At 38.7% G+C, this 26,873-nt stretch overlaps 1 protein-coding gene across 4 annotated transcripts in view; it reads left to right on the top strand.

The window, feature by feature from the left end:
- Positions 1–1,148: 1,148 nt before the first annotated feature.
- The window catches only part of elf2a (E74-like factor 2a (ets domain transcription factor)), a 57,069-nt gene continuing 31,344 nt past the window's right edge, over positions 1,149–26,873 (top strand). For 2 of the 4 annotated variants that reach the window (XM_088926502.1, XM_088926503.1), the window contains exon 1: positions 17,501–17,844. The gene's annotated coding sequence lies outside the window, so the exon portion shown is untranslated. Of the gene's footprint in view, positions 1,493–17,500; positions 17,845–26,873 lie in introns of those variants that run through there. The other 2 variants (XM_088926504.1, XM_088926501.1) reach the window with 2 other exon arrangements.

Raw genomic sequence — 26,873 nt, forward strand, 5'->3', positions numbered from 1 at the left:
TTTTTGGACTAAACATAAAACTCTCTGCTTGCATCTGTTTTTTACCTATTTACAACTGTTTTTGTACAATATATGCTAGGGATTTGTGCAATATATTTATAATGTGCAATACAACTTTTTGTGTACTGTACTTTCCGGTCTGTTTTCTGCATATTTTGTACTGTAAGCAAATCTGTATAATCCATTTTTTACTTTTACTGCACTTCTCACTGACTGTACTGACTGTATTGTATGTATTGTATTATTGTATCATTTCGTTACACTATGCTGTGTTGACTGTCTTAAGCTGCTGTTGCACTGCAATTTCCCTCATCAATAAAGTATCTATCAGTCTGCATCTAGGTCTAGCAAAATTGATAATTTCAGTATTTTCTGAGTAGTTCAGTAAAAAGTATTAATAAAAGGTAATAGACTAGACTAAACATGTTCGCTAACATATATACCATTTTTTTATTGTTGGTTTCGTGACTTAAGGTTTCCAAAGTTCTTTAAAATGGCAGAATCCCTGTGTGTGTCGTACAGAAACCAAACTGGAATCCAAAGCAATAAGTGATAGAAAAAGAAAAAGTAATAGAAAGAGACAATGATACTGTATTTGGATATTAGTAAACAGTAAAATACTATTTTACAACTTTGTAACTCGCAACCTCAAACTGTTTTAAGGGTTTATAATAAATCGCAAATCAGTAACTCGGGCTCAGATTCAGTTTGGTGTGTTTTTATGGATTATTTGTAGTGTTATGTGACCGTTAATTTTTCATAACAGTTAGATTTCTTATTTTTTTAAAATATTTATTTTTATTTTTGTGCATTCCTAGGCAGATGTATAATACCCTAGTGATTAAGACACAAAGTCCAAAAGTGTATTTTTTTACTTGCGTTAACAACTTTCAAAACCTTTTCCATGCAAAAATATTCTTCTGACAGAAAATCTCGTTTAGTTTACCTACATACTGTACATTTCGTTGTTGCTGTTTACAGTACGTTAATTTTCTGTTTTCCAAATTTTAACAATTTGCATAGTGTTTTGTATAACAAACATAGAACCAATCTGGCGCTGAGCTGAGAGCGGGCGGGCAGGAGAAACAATGAATTCGATCTTGTTGTAATTTCTGGGAAAGGGGGCAGTTGCTGGGTGAAGTGACGTCACGGCCTGTGTGTCACTCTCTGGCAGGCTGCGAGAGACTGACCTGGATCCACAGCTACGAGACCCAGTACATATCAAAACACAATCAAATTAAAGCCGAAAAACAGAAAACCAAATCCCGAAAACGTCCCCCCCGTCTCCTGTAGAAGATTGCCAGTTGAAAGAGGAAGACGCAAAGCGGGATACGGAGCTGCATTGTAGAGAACAGCTACTTCTTTACATCCCGGAGAGGTTACTGTACAACCAGCACAGGAAAATAACTGCATAGCAGCCGCACCATTGTATGTTAGGGGTTATTGACTAGGCCTGGCATTATCCCTTTTGGAGCAAAAGCAAGAGTGGAAGGTAAGGGATTCCCTTTTCTCGTTTAATCACGGGAATTGCGCTTCAGTCGAGGCGACGGTAGTCCACCCAGTGCGCGCGGTGCCGATTGCTCAAGTTCAGCAGAATCAGCCGCCGCTTCTTTTTACTGCTCTTATTAATCTGACTTATTTTCCACCGTGGCTTCAATAATTTGTTTCCTTTTGCGGGCATGTTTTCTAAAATGGGTCTAAACAGTCTTCGCCGAACTGCAAGTCAATGTTTTGTAATTAGCGCCATCATGTAAACATTGACACGATACTGTGCAGGAAACCTGCGTGGTGGTTGTGAAGGCGAATCCGTAACCCCAAAATTGCAACTCGTTATTATTGTCTTGCCCGAGTTCATCCGTGATACGGTCTATCCTAACATTGGCAGCAACTGTTTTGTATTTTGCTAGATTTTTAGATTCTGGTCCAACACGATTGAGTAAAGTTCAGGCCTGGTGAGCCGATGTGATGAACTCGATTTGGAAAACATGTCTGGAATAGATTATTATTTAAACTGACACAGGGTTTAATCTAACGCTTGAATTTAGCTTGTATAGATATAAGTGTAAGTGTTTTTTTCGAGCCAGTTCAGTGCACGTTAACTCCATTAGGCGCTACTACAATAACATGTTGTTAGCACAGTTTCAAATAGGAAATGCAAAACTAAACATTGAAGAGTAGTGCTTTCAAGTGTTGAACCCGTGATATTGCAGTTTTCATTTTCATTTCAGTTGAGCTCAAGCGATTGAGAATAGCGAGGAATTGCGAGTAATGTTACAGTAGTATTTGTGCTGTATAATTAAACTGCCGGAAGATCATTGTATTTCTTACGCCTATTGTTCACGTGTGATTGAGACACTAGAAGTGTTTTGCATTTCATGCTTCTGTTAAGTTACATATTAAGGTAGCCGTATCACACAAAGCAATGATTCCGTAACAATTTCTGTAAAGTCGAGATCTGTTCGGGTGTACTGAAGTAAATTCCTCCCAATTCCTCCTCATTTCTTAAGATGATAAGTGATTCGATTTGCCTACATAGAAAAACAATAGAAGAATCATCAGCTGAGCACTGCAATAAAATGACGAGAATCTGAATGAAATGCAGACTGGTATCGGAACGGAGTGTAAGAACAGCGAGGCACATTTCACAGTTGTGGCAGATTTCCGATGCCTTTGTGTATTTGTAAAATGATTAGTGTATCCCTTTTTTTAGCAGAATATCAGTAGCTTTTTGATGTTATTATGATGTAAGCAGGGCTGTCCGTCAGAAGTACGTACACAGAAGCTTACAGTTTGTCAATGGATATAGTATTACACGAAATAATGTGGTGCTGATGACGCAGTGAATATTAACATTAATTTAAATGTAATTTTTGAATTACAGGTTTAATGGGTCCATGACAGTTATAAATTCCATATTATGCTGGGTGTTCAGCATTTACCATGTGTACGATTCTTCCTGCATGCTAAGAAATGAAATAAGAGTGCCTCGCAATATTTTAGATAAACGATCAACCAGCTATTATAAACGAGCGCCTCACGTGTTTTATTTTAAATGACACATTTGCGACATTCATGTGATTGTACTTAAACATGTACTTATACTGTTGCGCTTAAATTAGGTACTTTAAAAATGTTTTCGTGTAAGATTGACGTAGTTTTGTAGTTTGTGCTCGGAAAGCTATAGTTTGTGAGGCTGTCATCAGAGCACAATGTATGGAAGCTGGTTAGCAGGGAGTTCAAAGTGTTTGGAGCTTGGATGGCTAATCCATGATGAAGTGCACTCGTTGAATAGATCAAGAAATGTGTCCATATAATACAGTTAGATATTGCATGAATGCCACAATGCAGTATCGTGTTATACCTTAAGGTACACGAGTTTTAAAACATCAGGATCAGTGCAGTCACAGAAAAATCCTTCAGATAACTAGGCTGTATCAATAAAAGCACTACGTTAATGAAATACTTGCATTTGTGCATTGTTTTTAATCTTAAAAGATTTTCAAAATGTTTCACATGTATAAGGGGGATCCACTTCACCCACTACTGAAATGCAGCACCTACCTACTACAGAGGTGCAGTACTTTGTCTTTACAATGAATTTCTGGACTTAAATTAGAAGAGTACAGACATTTTTTTACGCACGCTTTATTTCGTTAGACAGTGTTGTATTTACTGCATTTTCCAGATCCTTATAGTGCTTACTATAACCAAATTTTACATGCTTAGTGCCTTTTCTATGAGAGAAAATAAGAAAAGTACTTTGTTGGTGTATAGAGTGAAACAGACATGCAATCTTGAGTAAAGAAATAGCTGAAAAAAGATATGGGGCATAATGCAGTTTCAAACACTTACACAAAGCTTGTACCTTTACAAATACTGTTATCTTATATCATTTTAAAAAATGGGATTTTTGATTATGTTGTGTTTAGCCCTGACAACCAATGTTTGTTCTGTATTAATCATTCTGTGAATTAATCTTTGCTGTTGATAGTACACAACAAGGATAGTACCTGGAGTTTACTGCACAATTATAAATATATCGGGACAAAGGCTAATGCAGATTCTGGTGTTTTTGTAGTACCTTCAAACTAAACAATCATGAACATTCACATAGACATTTTTATTAAACATTCAAAACTGTTCCAACAGTACAATACAATATCTGATGCTTATGGAGCTCAAGCAAATGTGTTGATCTCGCAAACTAATATTCAAATAATGCCCCAGGAAAAAAATGGCTTTGTGGAAATTTATGTAGCCTTCATTTTTAAACTGGGTACAATGATGGGACAGAAATGTATTAAAAAAAGGCAAATGTCAACACTGCCTCTCTGACAGCAATGAAATTTAATCCTTTTATGGGTCTAATTTATGAAAATATTGCTGTGCCTTTATAATTGGCATAAATTACAGGATACATCAGGATAATAGTGAATTTATGAGGAAAGCAAAGTGAGGTAGCCCTGTCATGTCAGGAAGTGAGCTTCATCATTAATTCCCTTTGTTGGTTGTGTTTTCCAAAAGGGTTGTATCTGTAGGCACAGGGAATCACTGGTATCGTTCTCATGTTCATGAAGATCTAACATGTTGTTTCCTCACCTCTTAGGATATTTCACGCCCAGTTTGGTTTGGGTGTTTGACGCGTAGTGACATTGGGAGTTAAGTGTGAAAATTCGGACAGAGATGTAACCACAATGGGATTCATGTCAAGCCAAAGCAGCTGAAAATGTTTTTGTGGTTTATTTGAAAGGGTGCCGTGTGTTTTCATCACTTTGGTTGTTTTCAGTTTTGGGCGATGTGTAGCCAAAATGCATTCTAGTTCTGTGGAGTTCCCATTTTTAAGCAGAACAACAGAACAAGTAGTTCAAAACAGTTTATTAATAATTTAAACATCTTAAATAATTTCCTGGATTAATAACTATCATGATCTCCCATTAAGGACTGATTGTAAGGACTCTGGTAGTTAGATATCAGGGTTAGCAGGAATCACAGCCTCTGTAATATTTGTATTTGTCTTGTCTCAAAGCCTCCTTCTCTTCTGCAGATGTTCATTAATTTTCTCCAGAAGCACAGTTGTTCTGAAAAATATGAAAAGTCCTCTTGGTATGCTTACCTTCTTGTGCAGCTATTGGAAGCATCAGATAGACCAAAGATGCACAAAGAGCACTGTGCGTATTCAAGTAGGTAGCTGCGTCAGCATGTGTAGGCTGCAAAGGAACAAGTAAAAGGTTTATTCCATGTTGAAATGGAGCATGGAATAAACCTTTTACTTGTTCCTTTGCACTGTACGTATTCTCTGCGGTAGGGAAACAGACCTTTCACCCCTGTAAAGAGAGCGAGAGCTGATTGCTTTTGGAGAAGTATGATAAGAAGCCAGTAGAATTCTGGTCTGCGAGAAGGTGCAAGCGAAGTCAGCAGATAAACATGAACTAGTTTTTCAGGAAACTGGAGTGTGTTTGAGTTGTCCTGGTGTGACACAATCCAAATGTGAAGTTAAAACAAAATGTTATAAGAGAACCACTGTTTGACTCAGTTGCAATTGAACTAGGTGTCAACATGGCTTGTTTTGTTAAGCGGTGGTAGTAAGTAGTATTTACAGCTGTAAAAAAGGTGGGCTTCTGCCAATATTCTGCAGAGTTACCTATCTCCAGGGCCCTGATTGAGGATTTCCTTGGGGGAGAATCGATAGGGATGAAATACTGTTCCTAATAATGTCTGCTTTAAATTAATGGTGCTTACATGTGCAAAGCTGGGTATTGAGGACAAGATAAGACCCATAAGACCTGTGATATATTTCACAAGGCTTTAAAATCACATACAAACATCACAAAAAATAGTGCTTAAAAATTCAGAGGTGGTAGCATGTGCAGTGTTACAGTAACGCCCTGAGCAGGTGCCTGAATTAATGCTGCTTGTTGCATCTTAAACAATGCAGTTGATGTTTTAGCTGTGAACCTTTGTTTTCTCAGCCTGAAAAACACCATCAGCACTTGGCCTGTGCATCCCCTTCCAATGATGTCCCATTCTGGTGAATCACAAATGATGTAGACACATCCTTTAAAATGAATATTTGTAAGCAAAACGTTAATGTTCAAATTTAACTTTTCACCCACAGAAGTGTTCAATGTCAGTAAAACCTCCAAAGAAAAATCCAAAACTAAGATGTGTGGAGTGCATACAGTATGTATTCTCCCCCTTTTCTATAGCAAGCCAAAATTTCCAGGTGCACAGAAATACTTTGTCAAGTTGCCTTGACACATAGTTGTGATTCTGTCTACCTGCCTTGCAATAATGTTTTAAATGATTTCAGAATGAATACTACTGCATCTCTGTAAGGGCCCTCTGTCTGGTATTGAATTCCAAGCAAAAATTCAACATTGAAGACCAAGGAGCTTTCAACACAATGTAGGGATAAAACTGTAGAAAGGCACAGATTGGGGGGAAAAAGGAAAGTGATACCTTTGAGCATCATGAAGCTGATGATTAAGAAGTGGAAGGTGAACTACCCAGACAATGTCTAGATCATGCTGTCCCTCCATACAAAGAAGATGGGCAATGAAATTGCTTTCTGTGAGATCAATGGGAAATTTGAAAGAGTGAAATAATTTGAAAGACTCTTTCAGTCAACAATCATGGTCACTCCAAAAGCTAGCCTGCTTGTCAGAGTGGTAAACCCATTTCAGATCCCACATGGAGTTTGCAACAAAACATTTAAATGATACTGAAATTTCTTGCAAAAGGTTTTGTGATCAAGCAAGTAGGGCTGGGTGATATGGCCTAAAATTTATATCATGGTATCATTTTAATTTTGGACAGTAACAATATATATCACGATATGGAATTTTGTCTCATAATATGCTTTAAAAGTCGTACAAGACTTGGATAGTAAGTTTTTATTGCCTGGAGTTAACTATTAGGTTACTATTAACTGTTGGTTAGCTACTGTGTTGTTCCTTTACTATTTTTGAAATTTCACATTGAACTGAAGTAAGTGTCGGAACATTTTAAGAACATTTTTATTTTGCAGAACTGAAACAATACAATAAACTAATGAATATTGATTTAATAAGTAAATATGTAATACAATATAGGTGATAGAAGAGGTTGCTTGTATTACCGCCTCTGGCTAAAATCGTCGTCTGACATAGTTAGCAGATAACTGTTTTCTGCTCGTGGTCTGACTTTTTAAATCCGAACCATTTCCAAACAATCGATGAAGCACCCTTCTTTTCAACAGTTTCGTCATTTGTTCCCATCTCGTTAACGCTCCCTTTCTCCATTTCTCTGCGTATTTGTGTTTGCAGACGGGCACACCGAACACGTGCACTTTGTTTTCACGGAAAAGGGAAGAGGACACCCGCGTGTTTTTATTGGCTGTAATGACCTCAGATGCGTCATAAACCGGACGTCTGAACCACCGAAGATCATTAATTCTGAACTTATCAGACTTCCAAATATTGGCAAGATGAGCATTTTCAGAATTATATAATTGGAGCTAAAATCTGGTAGAATTTTAAACTATGAAGGGTCAATAGTAAAAATTTCCAAACACCGTTTTGTGATGATGCTGGTGGCGCAATCTATGTAAACATCAAAATCCATTCTCTACTGGTATAAACAGTTTAGTCAAATCCATATAGTGGCACATATTTCTACCGGTATACCGTCTATACCGGTTATACCATCCACCCCTACAAGCAAGACAAAATTCAAGCTTTTTGTTTAATGTAAAGATCTGTGTTGCACTAGATCTTTGCCCAGTCAACACCTTAACTACTGTCAAGCATGGTGGTGGCAACATTAATGTATGCGGCTACTTCTCATCAGTATGGACTGGGAAGCCTGTCATGATTGAGAGGAAAATGAATGGAGCAAAGTATAGGCAACTCTTAGAGGAAAAGCCCACTACAGTCTGCTAATGACCTGAAACTAGGATGGAAATTCACCTTTCTGCAGGACAATGACTCAATACACAAGGCCAAAGCTACATTAGGGTGAAGACAGTGAATATCCTTGAGTTAAATCTCATGGGAAAAACTTTGGAAAGACTTGAAAAGTGCTGTCCATCAACAATCCCCATCAAGCTTGATGGAGGAAAGGGTGAGAATTACACCAACCAGGTGTGCAAGGATGGTAGAGCCTTCTCTAAAAAGACTCCCAGCTGTAATTGCCAAAGGTGTTTTCTCTCAGTTTTGACTCAGTTTTGTGGTGAACTAGACATCCTGAAGTAAACTCAGAACTATTTGTTGTCCAGTTTGATCTCCTATGTCAGGCTTTGATACTCCCTCAGCCTTTTATGCTTGTTTTATCGTAGAATTGCCCAATATTATTTTTTATTTCTTTGTTTTTGCCTCAGCATCATCATCACAGCTGATAAAACCTTTGTTTTTCACATTTCACGTGCAAAGTATCACATGGACGATACCTTGGGAAGAGCAATATTATCTGTTCTGTATTTTGGCAGCAGTTCCTTTGTGTTTTTGTAAGCCGGTGTCAGGACATCATCTGTTTTGATGATATTTGGTAGGAAAACACAAATTACAGGTATAAGGATTTGCCTTCTTGTGGCAACAGTTTAAATGGGTCTGTGTTTTAATTAGGTCCAATATAGCCCACATAACTTTTTAAATGAAATTAAAAATTGTATTCTCCAAAGATCATTTTATATTAAAAAATAACCATTTCATAATTATTTAATATCCAGGACTGGAAAGAAGAGAGTCATTTAAATTCTGGACAATAATTGACTTTGCTAACTTTGCTTATTAGAAGGGGTTGATAGGATATGCAGATGATGAATGATTCAGTATCTGCAAATTTAGCCTGCTCTCCAGGAAGTGGTACAAATTGCCAAGGTTGTCATTTCTTATTTAACTCTGGCAGGAGCTTCTCAAAGCCATCAGCAGTATGTCAAGGCCTCTGCTGCCAGGTGCAGTTGTGATAATACAGCCTTACATTGCATAGCGACATGCCAGAAGTAGATTGGAGAAGTTCGAATGCAGAATAGAGTGGGTCACTGGGCAGTGTTATAAAGAAGGCCATGGTCTCTTGCCTTGGTACGTTGGAATGTTACAAGGCAATGACATTGATAACAGGTCCTGTTATGAAGAGAAATCATAAGAACGTAAGGTTAAGCAAGAGAAGGCCCTTCTACTCATTTAATTTCATTGGGAGTAGCTTATTGATTTAGGGGTCTCATCTTCTGTCTGAGCTAGAAGGTGGTAGCAGGCTTCAACAGCATAGCTGGGAACCCTGTGTTAGACTCGGCCTTGTTGCGTGAACAGTACTCTCTCCTGATCTCTGTGAATTTCCTGACACCTGCCACTTGTGCCCCTGCCTTTTTTTTCCTATTTAAATTTCCTCCTTATTTGGAGATAAGTGGTAGTAAACAATGTCATGTAGGCACAAACCATGATCTCATGTCAGAGCGTAACAAAGATAAAACCTTTGCTAATTACAGGAAAACACATTGGGTTTGCGTGAAGGTGCAGTAAATTGGAGAACTTGAACATGGAAAACAAGATTTAAAACGCAGCCCATTAGGGTAGTGAAGAAAGAACACTATACTCCTGTATAAATTTCATGAAAGGGAATAACTTTCAACCTTTTTAATGCTCATAATACAGTGCGTATAAAAGAGGCTACAAGTAAAACTATGTGAATGTCGGTTATTTCGTGTTTCCTGAGAGGGGAATTGACATCAGTGTTACCTGAGGTTATCATCCTACATTTTCTAATCGCTTTATCCAGTACTGGGGCGTGGGGGGGAGCTGGAGCCTAACCTGACGAGAAACAAGTGATTCCCGGATGCCAGGCCATCCCAGGGTGCACAGACGCAAACATTCACACACTCACAGCAGGTCCAGTTGTTTTCAGAAGCCAATTAACCTACTAGTTTGTCTTTGCACTGTGGAAGGAAACCAGAGCACCCAGAGGAAACCCATGAGACCTCGGCGGGGAACACGCTGATAGCACCCCTGGTCTGGTGCGGGCTGGTTAGCCATGCTAACCACTGCGCCACCGTGCCATCCTGAGATTCTTGAAATAAAAACCGAAGGACAAGATTCTTGCGTAGTTTCTGGGAATGGGTGTGCCCGTTAAGAGAGAAAAATTCTTCACATCCTATGTTTTATTTGTGTTATTTATAAGATTTTCACTATTGGTTTTGGTTGTAAACATAGTAAAATGGTTTTAAATTACATTTCTCTCTTGGTTACACAGTAGAACTAGAAGAACCTGACAAGGCGGCTGATACACAGTTAATATGCGAGGTCCCAATCAGTCAGTTTTAACTTCAGTGAATATTGTATTTCATGTGGCTGTACAAACAAGATAACCTCCTGTAGCTTGCAGCTGTGAAAGCAGCAGTCTTTACAAGCCAAATAATTGCACTTTCAAACAAGGAGAGGCATAAAAATAAGTATTTGATTGATTAGAGGCAATTTAGATTTGATCAATGTCAGATTCTGCCACCATATCAATGGCTTAAAATATAGTAATATTGTGAAAACAACTTTAAAGTGATTCTAACACAATATATTGAGTGAAATATGACTTACCTGGATACCAGGACCTTGTTTCACTTTGTTGGTAGCTATCCCTACAGTTTGGGGGAAAAAACAAATCTGCAAACATTACAGAGTTTCGTGCATGCACAGGTTCTGATGGAAAGTATTAGTATCTCTAGGAAACATGGGAGTGTCTTACACTGATAGGCTGAAAAAAGCAAAACATTTTATTCTTGAACAGAGAAAATTTTTGGGGAACTTGACACAAATATTCACAGTTCTCAAAGGCAATACCAGAAGAATGAACTGTGCAACATGAAGCAGAGAGCAAAGTGGGAGGCACCTGCTTGGCCACAGGGTTGTGGGAGTCTGGAACAAGCTACCCAGCCATGTGGTTGAAGCTAATACTGTATGATGGAGCATGAACTGCCAAACAGGCTAGACGGGCTGAATCCTCTCGGCTGTAACCGTTTTTGTGATCTCTTGCGTTTTAACCAAGGAACCTTCATTTCTGCGATATGATCACAGAGAAAACATTGATCTGGTCAGTGCAGTCTTCTCCTTCACGCTGTTGTGGTGCAACAGGATTTTGTAATTGATAATTACATTAGCACTGATAAGTAAGCATGATCACCATGTCAAGTATGCTGCTTGTATAATACAACAGCAATGGAGGGGATAGGAAGGACTCCCAACACAGGGGATGCATTCTGATTTCCTTTATATGTGACAATGAACTAATGTTCTTGTGAAAATGCAACTCCATTTTCACGGTCATCCTTCTGTAGTGCATCACATTCTACTATTTACATACAGTACAGTACTCTTTGATTTGGGTTATTAAGCTTTTAATATTTTCGGTGCTAATTACTGATAGCAGTCTGGATCATATGCCAGATGTTATAGGTTCCAAAATCTGACCTTTTTGAATACAAGCCATCTGGCCTTTATCAAATTAGTGTGTCATTAGAAAGGACTGTTGTTGACCCAGTGTTTTTTTGTTTTCTTTTCATGTTAGATTTCATTTTATCACTATAATCAATGTTGATTCTATAGCCTTCTAAATTGGATTTGGAAATTTGAGGCAGGTTGATTTGATAAAATAAAGGCATAAGCATTCTGTACAAGGTTCCAAACTTCAGTGTTTACGCCTATAAAGATAAATATCTTAAGATAAAAAGTAAAAGAAAGAAGAGTGATATTTTTCATTTTCTATCAAAGCATGCTAATTTAAGTGTGTTGAAGGGGTGAAGCGATTAGCAAATCGCACTGCTGACACTTGCAAATTGCAAAGACTTGTTTTTGCAAGTCTTTACTTCCCTGTGTAATCAGCAGCTAGCCTAGAATACGGCTCGTAATTGATAACACACAAATCCAAAGCTCATGGCTTTGGGAAGCAGTGACATTATGAAGATATTCAATGTAAAAGTAAGTATGCTTTTCACCAAATGATAGTAATACAGGACAAAACAGAGTAAGTCGGTAGTTGGAAGAAACAATTTACTGTGCATCTGCAGAATATTGAAGAGATCCTTGAGTAGAAAGATGTGGGTGTTCGTTTTTCTGTAATTTGATTAAATTAAATGAAGAATTCAAGTGTCATCACAGTGAAGATAATGACAAGTAAATATTCACACAGGACCTGCTGTTTTTGAGATTTGTGTTGTATATTCATACAGAAATCCCCCATTTCATGACAAGGTTATTGTAGTAAATCAATAAATATCTTACATAGGATTTTTCTGCAAGTAACTTTGTTGTAAAACTTACTTTTCTGTTGAAGTACCATAATCACTTTTGTAACCTTTTTTAATAGCCTTATCTTACTTCTTTTGGCAAAAGCTCTTTTACAATGATATGTTCACTTGAAAACAAAATGCTTACTTTTTTGCAGCGTGTTCTAAAATCTCTACAGCTCGTTTATACTATTAGAAGATCAAAACCTGGTTAAAATGTCTCTCTCATCTTGGCTAATGGGCACTTTAGGTTTGCGGTCCTTTGGTTGACAGTGAATCCTCTGGTACTGGGCTGATTTACTTGCTTCTCAAAAGTGGGAGGGTCACAAGAGTCCCCTGCACTTCCTCATTCTCCCCCGTGTGCGGTCACAAGGTTTATTAGCCATGAGCAAAAACATGGAAAACACACAATTGTCTATTTCAAACTCAGGGTATATAACAAAGAATAGTTGGTAATTTTAAATAAAAAAAATCTTAAATTGTGTAACTATGATTTATATTAATATACAATTTTACTCTTAAAGGTGCAGGCAGACCTTTAGAATACACTTTCATCAGCACACTAGATAATACTTTTGCTGTTGATGCAAGAACATAAAAAATGATCTAAAATGATTTTCAGGTTTTGAGAATTCAAAAAAATATATACATATAGTGTGCTCCAAATTTTTTAAGAAATGTTAATCAAAAGCAGAGAGCTTTAATATATTGAAGTGTCATTATTTTAATGAATATCCTTGGCTGAAATTGCCTTGGTTTACTGTAGATTATTCATCAACTGGCTTCCAGGTTTGAGCAACTTTTGGCAACAGATTTTGAAGAATGATTGTTCATAACATAATGCTGTCAAGAAACAGGTACATGATTTCAGTCATGGCTGGCAGAGAATGTCCCTGTTAAAAATTGTGAAAAACAATCTCCACATCTATGAGCCAAGGAAAGGGTGAGGAACATTTCTCAGAGCTGAAAGGGAAAGACTTCGCTGACACTATGCTGTATAGGAACTGCCATACTGCCCACTGCCCACACCCATCTGTTTAGCACGAGTAAGAGATTTGCAAAACTATTGAAGCCCTTTTGTGCCAAACAGCAACATGATTGAGAGATTAGGATTTATAAAGATAATTTATAAATGATAATTAGATATCGCATATCATATTTACATAATTTAGGTGATTACATAACATATCTGATGTATGAAGGGCTCAGAAATTTAAACTGGTTCACAAGCAATTATTCAACAAGTTTATTCTTCTGTGACTGTATTTGTAAACATATTGCTTTTGTTCCATGATCTGCATATGAAGAAAAAAGAACTTGAGAAAGTCACTACATCTAATATGCACTACATAGACAGTTATGGCTCGAATAAACTTAAACTGATGTTAAATAAACATCTATCTTATATTTTGCAATATAGAACAGTTGCCTTCTTTATTTTATTGTGAAGGAAGAATAGAAGGACTTTCTCCTTGGACTTTTCTCACAAAGGAATTATTCCATTGTTTGATGATACTGTTTCTAGAGCAAATGTTTGCTTAGGCAAAAGGGACATTCCAAATAACAAGTGTCTGAAAAAAGACCTAAAATGCCATTGTTTGTAGTAGTTGACCCTGCTGAATATGCACTAAACCATTAGACTCCATGGCTGTACATTTTTCATGTGCCATCACCTCTCCCTTGAGATCAGCCTTGCTGTGTGACTGAGAGGACCCGCCCGTAAAGGAAATATGTGGGAGTCAGTAATGCAGGAAAGGATCGCCTGAGCTGTGAGGGTTGCCTTGGAGATGAGAGGTAGGCAGATACAGCACACACGGAAGTTCAGATTTTTCTGTGGCCTAGTGAACACAGGCCTGCTTGTTTTCTTGTACTCTTGCAATACTGGCTTTCCGTGCCACGCCTTTGTCGACATGAACTTGTTAAAAGTGAAAGCCTTAGCAAAAGTCAGAAAGCTAAAGCTAAGGTGTTGGCTTAGGTGATCCTAGGTTTTAATTTGTTTTCTTACAGCCTATGCTTACATACTTATTGAACATTAAGCTGTCCTTTTTAGAGCGTTTATCAGTATAACTAGTTTTTCTTTACATTAAATGATATTACCCATTTCTACAACTTTGTTATTCATAAGAATAAGAAATTGAGCAGTGACACCTTGGAAATAAAGTTTTGAGTTAGAGGACCTGAACTTGAATAATACAGACTGTTTGTAGTCAATGCCGTGAAACTACAGTAGTTCAAAAATATTCAAATTAATATATCTGGGCTGGTGGCACTTTCCTTACAAATGTGGAATGAGAGATTCAGTTTTACCCTGTATTAATTTTATAATCTTGCCCAGTCACCATTGATCATTATATTTCCAACATACATTGCTTGTTGTAATGAAAGCTTTATTGTGACAAAAGATGAGAAATACAACTCTTTCTCATTTTTATGATTGTTCCTATGCTCACTTTTACAATGTTAACAGATCTTAAGTAGCGCTTCGTAGTTATCAAATCACCTAATGGGGGGATAGACTACATAAATCTTTTGTGACCTGTATTTCTTGTCCCATTGAGGATCTGCTCTAAACTCTTGGTGCTTATTAAAATACACAGAAGATTTGCTGAGCGTTACTGATTTGGGTGAAACTTTATGTTGTGTGTTTTATGGTAAAATATAATTCAAAATTTTCCTTCTCAGTGAACCAACAGAGTAAAACAGATTAGTTACTTACCCAGTTATGTGCCGTTACCACTATGTGAGCTGTTTGTTTTATTGCAATTTTTAGACAATGTAGGATTATTAAGGTGCTCTATTTTAAGGATGAGTCTATTTATAAAAAAATATAAGTTGTGCCTTTGGGGATCTTTCTCCTCTTCCCCAAAGTGAGTGGGCCTGACTGATTTCTCCCAGGGCACACCTAGACATGAACCTTTTCCAAGAGTTCATACTTGTGTTTTACAGTATTTGTAGTGTTTGTTCACGAGGTTGGAGCCAAAGAATTTCAGTGCTGCCCTGCTCAGAGGTCCTCCAGAGAATAGTGTGATTGTCCTTTCTCTTATTCCACATACAGTAGTTCACTTATTCTACATTGTTCCACATGAGGCATGAGTATTTGCCCAACCTAAAGTAAAATGTAAGTGAATCACACTGACGTAGATGGATGAATATGAATTTTCATATGGAAGAGGTTACTGCACATCAGTTGTTGCAGCCTGTGTTGCGTGAATGGGGTATATTAAAGGCTTCATACACATGTTCCTGTATACATTAAAAAAGCTTTAATTTTCCCAAATATGGATGGATCAGATCACCAAATGATTAAATGTGATCTAATTGTTTTACAAATATTCGTGTTCTAGGGGTCACTTTTAAGCTTTTTCTAGGTTTAAGCACGCATCGGTCATTTCATAGGTGAATACTCGCTGTTGATCCACAGAAGTGCCAATTCAGCAGGCAAGCACACATTATAGAAAGGTGGCGAAAACCTCTTACAGTCCATCAACTTATATGTACAGATTGGTGTGTACAAATTTCAATTTGTTGTCATGAGGTGTTTGTAATTCAAAATACTTATTTTTCTTACAGGCTGAGCAGTTAGGCTAAGTAATTAGGTTGCATCTGCACCAGGAGTACAATAACATAGTCCCATTATAAGGTTAGGTTTGGTCTTCCAGGAACTAAGTATGTTTCTCCTCCAAAATCAATTGCAGATCTTGGGGGGAAAAAATGATATTCACTATTATATTAATAGGTTTTTATGAATCCATTCAGAGTTTCTTCTCGTGAGTATGTTGGTGACAGAAATCCAGAAACAAAATGACATAAATCCAGAAGAATAGTGTTTGTGCGTTGTTGAAGAATATTTAGTACAATGGGTGGTTTTTGTGAACACCTGGCAGTTGACATGTTTCAAACATGTGACTGGAATCTGTCCACCAACTTGGCAATTCAGCTTTATCTTGGAGTCACAGTAAATGAAGGCATTTGTCTCTCTGTCCTTGTGAGTGAGATCACTACCTACCCAGAGATGGCTTTGTCTATGGGTCTCTACATGGGTCTGCCGAGCCCAGGGAGATATCTTATACGACTGGCGTCTGGCCTGCGAGAGTGTCACCAATGAAGTGAGGCAGCTTCTGTTTAAAAACCCTCATGCTGTGGAGAATAATTGTTTTGTTTGAGCCCTGCCAGGAGGGAATAGTTTTATGCATCTTAGATTGTAATAATGATATGCAGTCTTTTGTTTTCGCTGTGTTCTACATTTTATCTGTAAAGCAGTGAACAGGAAGGTGTTCTGCTTAAAAGACCTAAACTATATTTGTAGCAGGCTTACAGCTTTGATTTTAATATTGTTTGACATTTTTGGTGAAGCTGTAACTGTACCCAAGGAGCAGCTGTTTTGTAGCCAGTGGTAGGTAAAACTGGCTGATTTTTTTTTTCATTTCCAAGTCCAAAATGAATACTATGCTGTATTTCCAACCTCCCCCCCCAAAAAAAAAACAACAAGAAAAGTTAGAACAGCTGTAAACATTTAGGGAAAAAGAAAATAAACTCAAGGAATGAGATGGAAAGCAGGAACACAAAGACAGAAAAAAGTATTTTTCAGTAAACGTTCCATGGAACAGTGTACGCAGGAAAGTGTTTGCTTGACAAGGTAATTGGCTAAAATAATCATTCTAATTTCCATTGCTTCAGATGTTATTCCCCTGAGATAGACAGTGGCATATATTAATGTTTGTAACATCTCTTCTAGATAGTGATATATCAAATTAAAGCCAAACAACATCTAAATGTCAAAAACCAATATGTAGCAATGAGGGAACAGCAGCTGTTTGGAAAACAGCTGACATGTTTAGTCTGTTTTTTTTTCCTTAAAAAAAAAGCCTTGTCAGCTGACTTAAAATTTCCTCCAGCATCAACGGCATCCAGGTGATAGATTTAAACCAACTCTTTTTGACTTCGCGTTTGTATAACAGATTCTTTAACTCAAGTTGTGGTAATGTGTTTATATATGTGTTAGTTTGTAACCGTGCGAACGTCTTCTAGAATCGAACAGATACTTAAGCCCGTGTCTTTTTTGTGCAGATGCATTATCAAATGCTGTGATAATGCTGACGAATATGCTGTCCGAATATGTGTGTGTTTTATCTTTAGTGGCCAGTGTTCAACAAAAGAGCTGTTGTGCCATGGCATGTGACATTTCCTGAAACGTTTCTCCAGAGACATGTGATCGTTCCCAGTTCTGAAAGCCCTGAATCGCTGACAGAAACGTCTGTTCCTTCTCGGCTGGTTTCATTTGGCAGTGGAGACGGCACAGCCCTGCCCAGCTTTACGTTGTGTCCTCCTCTCGGAATGGGAGGAGAAGGGAGACGCTGTAGTAGCCAAGTGAAAGGGGAACAGAGCCTGTTATTGAGGCTATCAGCAGCTCTTGACCCGCACTGCAATGCAGCAGGGAGAAGATTGGCTTTTAGTCTTTAGCCAGCTGAGCAATGCGCAGAGAGCCTGGAGTGCTGTAAGCGCTGAATGAAACTCAGGGTAAGAACAGCACATGATCCTTGCCAGTGACTGCCAGTTTCTGCCGAGGGGTGTCAAACTGAACATGCTTCTGCAACTTTGGGGTAGGTGGACTATAAAGAGTTCAATGTTTTACTTCAGACCAAGAGCTTTATTTGTTTCCAGTGTGGTCTCTGGGGGGAAACAAGAAAAGCTTTCAGGAGAAAATGAAAGTAGTTTGCTGTGCGTTCTGTGTGCTGTAAATCAGAATCCATTTTGACATGAGAGCTATCCACTCACCCTGTGCAGTTTGGCTGTTTGTTGTTCTGTGAAGTAAACTTTATTCTTTAAATGTTTAACATTTCATGTATGTGGTAGTGAGTGCTGAGATAACCTGGGATTATCCATTTACCATAAAATGTTAATATAGGCTACTACTAGTGCTTAGCATATTAATATTTGAAATTTTAGCTCACTTTTTTTCTCTGTGCTGTTGAATTATTTGTGACAGTTTTCAAAATTAGACAGGGAGTGGTGTTTTTTTGTTTTGTTTGTTTGTTCGAGCCTGTACTTCCTTACCTGGATCTGTTCTCACATTCAGCTTTAGGAGTAAAATATGTGGACCAGGTGAAAACCAGAACGAATCATTTTAAGAGGTTTGGATCCTGTAAAGGAGAGTCGTGAAGATCGAATGTTGAATGTAAAGCTTTAGGATTTTCCTTTTGCTTTTAGTATCTTATGTTCCTCTTTTAGCACTCAGAGTTAAAACTAGAAGACAGGCATTTATATATTTAATGATCCATAATAATATCTGTGGATCTACTGTATGATGTCTAGTAAAGACTGAGAGAGAAAGATCCTCACCATGTGTCACTCAGCAAATTGGAATGTCTTCTCTGGATGTTTTCTTTCCTTTCTTTAATTTCTCTGCCTCCCTTTTTGTAGCTTTCCCCCTGGCCAGCCTCTACAGAGGTGGGGGGAAGGGGTGCGGGGGCAGGTCACCCTGTCTTTAGGGCCGAGCTGGGTTTGAGCCATTGCTCAACATCAACGATGTTGTCCTGAAAATTTGAAGAGCCTTTTATAGCTGTTGGGTGCTATGCTTGTAATATTGTTTAAATTCTGAAGTATAGTCAAAAGCTGCAGTGGTGGTCTGTTTGCAGTTTTCCTTGCCCTTCTGTTCTGTCTTTATTCAATTGTGCCATATCCTACACCTCAACAATGACAGCTTTCCACACGTGTGACTGACTCATCGATCTGGGATAAAAGCTGTACTAAAGATCATGTTCAGCATAAGAGAAAATGGCTTTCTTTTTCTGATAAGGAAAGCACACCCTGAAACAGAAACATAATTAGTGTATGTTGCTGCTGTTGACTGGAAATTCTTGTGGGATGTACATGACAGGGGAAAAAATGTTTGCATAATATGTCATGCTAAACCAAGAGCAGCACAACGGTAGTACAGGTATTTTTCACATTCTCTTGGGTCGTTGTTGTAGTGTAGATTATGCATTTCAGACCTAAATTTGATTTATGCAATTCAAAGTTTTCTCAATGTCGGTACTGTAGGCTATTTATTTATCAGTTAAAGGAGTGTGTAGAGCTGTAATTAAATTCCGGACCGTATCCTGAGATAATGCCATTTGTGCATTTAAATGTTTTTTATAACCTTACACCTTATTCATCCTCTGCCTTGGATAGTAGGCTGCAACAGCTTCTGTTTACTTGGTCTTTAAAGCTGCCACTTACAATGTTAGTCTTTCATTTCGGTGCAAGTCTGAAAGCCTGAGTGTAGTAGTTAGTAGTCATGTAGCAAGGCTTACAATGGACTGTTCTATGTGTAATTTTCACGAGATAAGGAATACTGCCACCCCTAGTCTGGACCTGAGATAATGAAATGTGCTTGTGAAATTCATGACATTTTTTATGTTGACCTTTTTGTTATTATTAGTTTACAACCTCATAGTATTTCACAGTCTGTTCAGGCTGTGGATGACCTAATAGCCATGTTCAGATTATGTCCTTCGGGAGTCAGTCTAGGCAGACAGGGGAGCTTGGGACCCTATTTTTTTTAAGGCTTTCTAAGACGTATACCTGAAAGAGTAGCCGAGATACGTGTTTAATCTGTTCTCTAACCTGTTAGAACTGTTCAACGGTGTTAAATTTGAGATTTTTTGTAGAACTGTTTGTGTGCTGCTGGAAAAAAAACCAACTAGTTTTAATGTAAACATTTCCCTCACCGGTTTAACAATAGCAACAATACAAAAGTTTAAATTTAAAGGTTTCACACACATATCTGAAACTCCTCCAAATTATGGAACAACCTTAGAAAAACAAAACAACCATTGGTCTCACCGCAGTGGCATTCATTCTAAAAAAACCCGTTGGGAATGTGAAATTTAAATTCCCGTTCTTTATGTTTGTAATCTTGTGACTCATCCCCAAGGCCTAGAAAATCACCCAGTACTGCTCAGTGTTAACTTAAAAGTTCAGAATTGTCAAATCAGTTGCATGTTTTGATACCTAATTAGCCCATTTTATTTGGTTAACAGGAAAAATAAAATATATGAAAATTATAAGCTTTGAACATACACACAGTTCAGTTTAGTTCAAGTTTAGTTGACTTTTTCTGTCCTTTCTATCACTTGGAACTTTTATAGCCAAGGGCATTGCTTTCCTTATTTGCTTATGTGACACCAAAAACACTGGTAACATATTATGCCTATATAATGTTAAGTATTAAAAGAATATTCAACAATAAAAATCGCTAAGTAAACAAAAGCACTAGGGAAGCAGCTATGAAGCAAAATGTGTTTCTTGTACTGTGAATGGCTTTGCAAAAAACGGGTAATAAAATGTATGACTTGTCATAGCAAACATTAGTACAAATTGAGCATTTGTATGGCAAGTGTACACAGTTCTGCATTAATTTTGGCCAGTTCTTGAATGAGATGTCCCAGCAATAACATTTTAACCAGAATAGAATGGAGATATACATACTGTACAGTAATCACAAGTATTTGTTGTTGTTTGATTATTGCAGTTGATGTTAAAACATTCAAAGCTCAGAGGTTAATGAATATATTTTGCTAGACAAATATTAAGTGAAGAAGCCGTGACTGCTAATTGCATTTTAACGAGAAGGTTACTGTAAAATAAACACAAAAACAAAACACTGTAAATGATACAATATCGTTTAGTACTTTTCAAATCTAACCCACCACAGCAGTTTTTTCTCACCCCCGGTGTAGACTAATTTTGGGAATGTGTAACAAACTAACATTAGCTGGAAGGGGGCAAAAAGATAACATAGATACTGAGGAGCCATCTCACGCAGAGCCTTCTCTGAAACCTGGCTGATGCCCAACGCTCCCGATGCCGCTGTACAACCCCGCTGGATTCACGCTTTACAGAATGGACCGCACAGCTGGTTCTACCGGCAAGGAGAAATGAGGTGGAGTGTGTTTCATGATTAATAATCTTTGGTGCACAGACGTAGAAATTCTCTACAGATTTTGCTCATCTAATCTGGAATACGTCACTATTAAATGTCGCCCTTTTTCTACCTACCGAGGGAATTTACGGCTGTGTTGTTATGACCGCTGTGTCCATTCACCCGCATGCTACTGCATCGGCACTCAACGAGCTGTACAGCGTTATCAGCAAATCCGAAAACATGCATCCGGAAGCTGTTTCTATCGTGGCGGGGGACTTTAACCACTGAAGCCTTAAAAAAGTACTACCAAAGTACTTTCAACACGTCTCTGTTTCCACTAGAGGAAATAGCACATGGGATCACTGGTAAACCACCTTTAAAGGAGCATACCACTTCATCTAACAACCGCATTTCAGGTAGTCTGACCACGCCTCTGTGCTCCTTCTTCCTGTTTACAAGCAGGAGCTAAAGAGCAGGCCACCTGCAGTAAAGACCATGCAGCGCTGGTCAGACAATACATGAGTATACAGGGGTGGTCACATCCTACGTCAACTACTGTGTGGACAGATAGATGTGTTCCTACCGAGAAGATCCGGATATATCCCAATCAGAAGCCCTGGATCAACAAAGACGTTCGCTCCAACGGTCTGCTGCCTTCCAATCAGGTGACAGAGAACTGTATAAAAATCAAGGTACGACCTGGAGAAAGCTATTCAACTGGCAAAGCGGGAATACAAGGCCAAATTAGAAAAACAGCTTGAGGGTGACTCAAGGCGCATGTGGCAAGGCTTGCAAGCTATCACGAACTACAGAGGCAACAACAGCGGTATTTCCTCCACTGAAGCATCTCTACCAGATGAGCTGAACCCTTTCACTGTTTTGAGGCTCAGAACACCTCCCCAGCTATCAAGGCTGCCTGTGAACCAGGGGACTCTCTAAACATGAAGTGCGTAGAGCCTTTAAGAAAGTGAAAACCCGCAAAGCAGCCGGCCCAGATGGTGTCTCCCTTCGTGTCCTTAAAACCTGTGAAGACAAGCTATCTCCCGTGTACACTGACATTTTTAACCTCTCTCTGTCCCTGTCAGTTGTACCAGAGTGCTTTAAGAAAATCACAATTGTACCACTTCCCAAGAAGACCAAGGAAACTTGCTTAAATGATTACCGCCCAGTGGCACCCACTTCAGTGGTCATGAAGTACATGGAAAGACTAATATTGTCCTATATAAATTGCTCTATCCCAGACTCCCTTGACCCACTTCAGTTTGCTTACCGCCCGAATAGGTCAGTTGATGATACCATATCTCTAGCACTTCATACTGCTCTAGAACATTTAGACGGATGGGGCACCTATGTTAGGATGCTGTTTATTGATTACAGCTCGCTCTTCAACACAATTGTTCCCGCCAAACTTGACCCAAAACTCAGGAATCTGGGCTCATGCAACTCCATCTGCAACTGGATACTGGATTTCCTGACGGGCAGATCCCAGGTAGTGAAAATTGGCAACAATATCTCCGCTACAGCGATCCACAAGGCTGCTGGCTCAGTCCTAAGCTATACTTGTCGTTCACCTACAACTGTACAGCCACTTAAAGCAGCAGCCACATCATCAAGTTTGCAGATGACACCACTATTGTTGGGCTGATCAACAACAACGATGAGTCTGCATACAGGAGTGAGGTGGAGCATCTTACAAGATGGTGCCTTGACAACAATCTGGCCCTGAATGTCAACCAGACAAAAGAACTGAGAATTAAACGTACAAGGTACAGTGTCGGATTTCAGCAAGATAAAATGAGAACCTTCAAAAGGAAGAACCAGAGATGCAAAACAAACTCTGCATTAATGTACATACAGTAACGTGATTTGCAGATTGCATTGCCTAATGTAGTCAAATCAGATACTCAAGTCAGAGTCAGATCAGGAACTTCAATAAGAGCCTTTTCAGTTCTTTGTAAATGTTTAAATCCTGAAAGACTTCAAAAGTGAGATGACTATTCAATGTGTCAACAACAAGTCAGATATAATTTTTATAATTTTTTTATCCAAGGAAAGTGTAGCTGGTACAGACATCAAAGATATAGAATGAACTACATTAACAGATGTTAGTAAGTGTCACTGTGTCACTCATACTTCTGGTCTGGAATTTCTGAATCAGTGCCACACTAAGGACACTGTGCTGTTGGTGGTGCCATCATTCAGATGAGATGTGAGACATAAATATTTAGGATCACATGGCACTTTTCATAAGGGTAGGGGTAGAAACCCTGTTGAACTGGCTAAATCTTGCTCTGGGTTTCCACAGTCTGACTTGTGTTCCATGTGAATTCATTTGGTGATGAACTTATTGTGCGTCTTCGCCCGATCTACTGTATTGTGAGGCTTCTGGTTTGTAATGGGCACCACTGCCACCCACGTTGGCACAGAAATACAATAGGTAATGAAGTGCGCCTACTTCTAAATGTATAATGCTTTGGGATTTTATGAGTTGAAAGGGTTTTTTTAAATCCAGTTGTATTAATGTCAAGAGTGTGATGTAACTGGAGTACAATACAAGTAAATCAAGAATGTTATTCTTGGTAAAGAGAAGGTAAATCCAAAACCTTGTTGAAATCATCTGGTAAGAAGTAATTTTTTTGATTACGTTAGAACAGTGTTTGGATTACACATTTGAGGAAAAAAACATCTGGCCAAAAATATTAGAATAATTTGAATGATAAAAATAATCTTTCCATTGCGGATGTACAGAAATGGCTAAAGGCCAGTTGGGAGTTAAGTCTTTCCCAGAGTTCCTGATCTCAGTTTAGTTTGTTTGCAGTGGCTGTTTGCAAATGTACCGAGCCCCGCACATAACGCCATTGACAGGGGACATGAGGAGGCAGAGGTAAGATTCCCAGTCCATGGAATGTCAGTGTCAAGGCCTCGGCACTGAGAGTCCAGGAGGTACAGTAGGTAGAGCCAGCCTGAGTCATTACTGCAAACTGCACCCACCGGGATTGGGCTGGACTTCTGCACAGAACCTGTATTATAAAACATGTGACTGCTGTAGTATTACTTGCACTTCTTTTCTGGGCAGCAAGTTTCATTTTATTGAGGAGATGCCAGACGGTTATCCAAAAGGGAACTTTTGTTAAAAAGTTACAGTACTTTCCAGCTTTTAAAAGGAAGCTAGGTTATGAAATCATTAGTGCTTAATCCTTTGCCTTGCAGGCTGATTGTTACTGTTACAGTGATATGATTCGTAACATAATGAGGACAATGCAGTTTAATGACAGGTGATAAGTTTGTTTTTGCTTGCAGGCAACTTTGCTTTGCCAGTTTAATGTTTGTCATTGCATTACATCCCTTGAAGGCAGTCATCAATTAGAACAATACAGTTTATTCTAGATATAAAGTGCCTGTAAATGCCTAAGTCTCCTGTGTCAAATTGAATTTCTAAACCGTGTTTTGCTATAGATTTGACAAAATCTATTTTTAAACCTTATTTAATTTCTCTTTTGGTTTATGTTACATATAGATCCTTTTCTACTGATCTTACTGCAAATCGGTATGTTGGTCTTGGGGACTTGGGGATGTGGCAGCCCGGTTCAGGGTTGCCAGTGTGTGACAACCAAGTGTTTCCACTTCAGTTTGACTCCTCAGAACAGCTGAGCTAAACTCATTGTGGATTCAGTTCAGCTGTGTTGAGAGGTCAAGTTGATCAGGCAACATAAATTTGTCTCTGTTGGGAAAGGTCATTCTGTAGGAAAATATAAATATGTTGTCATTGTTTTTGGAAGTCTAAGGGAATTCAGCACTTACAGCCAAAGAAGAGTATTTTATCTCATGCAAGCACAACGACAACAATTTAGTGAATTGTCTTTTGCTGCAAACTACTTTCAAGACCTCCCCAGAGAGCCCATCTATCTAACTGATGGAGGTTACTTGTAATATTTTACAATACAAACCATAAGCAGAGTTACTTGGAAAGAAATTCCATAGTGGTAAATTGTATTTAACTTTAATCTGTCCTTTATTTGCTTGCAACCATTTTCAGGCCGTAAACTGGATTAACAAAAAATTCAACATCCTTACCGTGATTTAAAAAAAAATGGAATCATTCATTAGCCATTTATTTATACTTCACCAGTAGATAATTGGCATCTGTCAGTCAACTCAGATCCTGGTTACAAAAACCCCTGCAGGAGGGAGTGATGAAGATCAACTACATAAATTACGAAAGTGCACTGTTGAATTGCACACTGGTTTTCAATGTATGTTTAAAGCAGAGTTAGTGTCGAACAGAGGATTAAATAAGTATTTTTGTTTCTAGGAGGCTGTGAAAAAGCGTGTTTGTGATTTTTTTGCATGGTAATTTCAGGGTCCTGAGCAGCTCAATATGACCCAGTCTTGGTCAGCCAGTTGATCACAGATTGGGGGACGCATGCTCAGAGTCAGCTAGTGGCAACTTCACTTGCCCTTGCACTTCCTCAGAGCTTCTTTTCTGGTTGAGCAGGCATGTCAACCTTTCTTTTTTATCGGCACTCCTCCATACTGTTTTTTTTTAAGATGAGCATTCCTTTAAATTTAAGATCCCACCACCCACCCAATCCGGAATCAGCGCTTTAATGTCCACTTTTCTCATACTAAGCTGTAGCCCACAAATAAGAGACTACAAATGAGAAAAAAAATACAAGTTCTCCTAATGCATTCATCAGAGAAGAGAATGTCTCTAGCCTGACACCAGCAGGCACCACACAGCTGTGTTTTGATGCTGTGAACTGTATCACAATAGGTGCTTTATTACTTTTCCAAACAACTAAAAAGCCATACAGTTACAGGGGTGGTGGAGAGGTGGCTTGTTCACACAGGCACTCTTTGGATCCGGTCGTGTTTTGGAGCACAGACGGTAAACAAGGTGGCAGTTACTGGGGCTTACCATTGCCATGGCATCTGTTGTTACAGACAGGAGCGTGACTGAAACTCTTCCTGTTTTGTTTCTGTGGCCCACTTTGCGTGGAAATGGTGGCGAGCAGTTCCAGAGCACAGGACAGAGTTTGTAGGAGCTTCAGTACCCCGTACAGCTTGTTCCCTCCTCTGAAGCAGCTGCGACACACTGGCTTGGACTATGACCTGCTAAGACCACTAAACTCGGGAAAAGGTGCTCTTAAGGTCAACATGGGAGCACTGCGGCACTTCTTATTCACCTGAGCTGTATTACAGCTGTTGGCATTGTACGGTCCCTGTGTCGGCACTGTAAAAGAGCTGCTTCAAACAGCACAGATTAATGACAAAAGGGCAACATTCTTGTTCTTAAGGGTATGGAAAATTTTGCATAACCCATCACTATTGGCTTTGGTGGGAGGTGGGAGGAACTTCATAAGGATTTCCCCTTAGAAGTACTTAGGGTTCTCTGTAACCCAGGACCCTGGGTGAGTCAGCATCACAAATGGGTAGAGTAACAACACTGTCAGGGCTTCAGTAATGCCTCTTGCCCAGAATTTCAGCCATTTCTGTATTGGCATCTCAGATACATGTTCACTGTTCTACTGTTCTTCTTCTAGATTAGTGAGCCCTGTAAGAAATTATACTTTCCTCCAGATTTGCACCTCGAAAGATCTAAGGAACAAATATATCATTCTTTGAGCATTTGAGAATAATTGTCCAAAGGTCAACATGCGAAGCGTCTAAATGAAATAACTGAAGATTAAACCGTTATGTATCTCAATCTCTGTTAAGATG

Source organism: Atractosteus spatula, chromosome 1 (genome assembly GCF_055471065.1).
Source record: "Atractosteus spatula isolate fAtrSpa1 chromosome 1, fAtrSpa1.hap1, whole genome shotgun sequence".
NCBI classification, from domain to species: Eukaryota; Metazoa; Chordata; class Actinopteri; order Semionotiformes; family Lepisosteidae; genus Atractosteus; species Atractosteus spatula.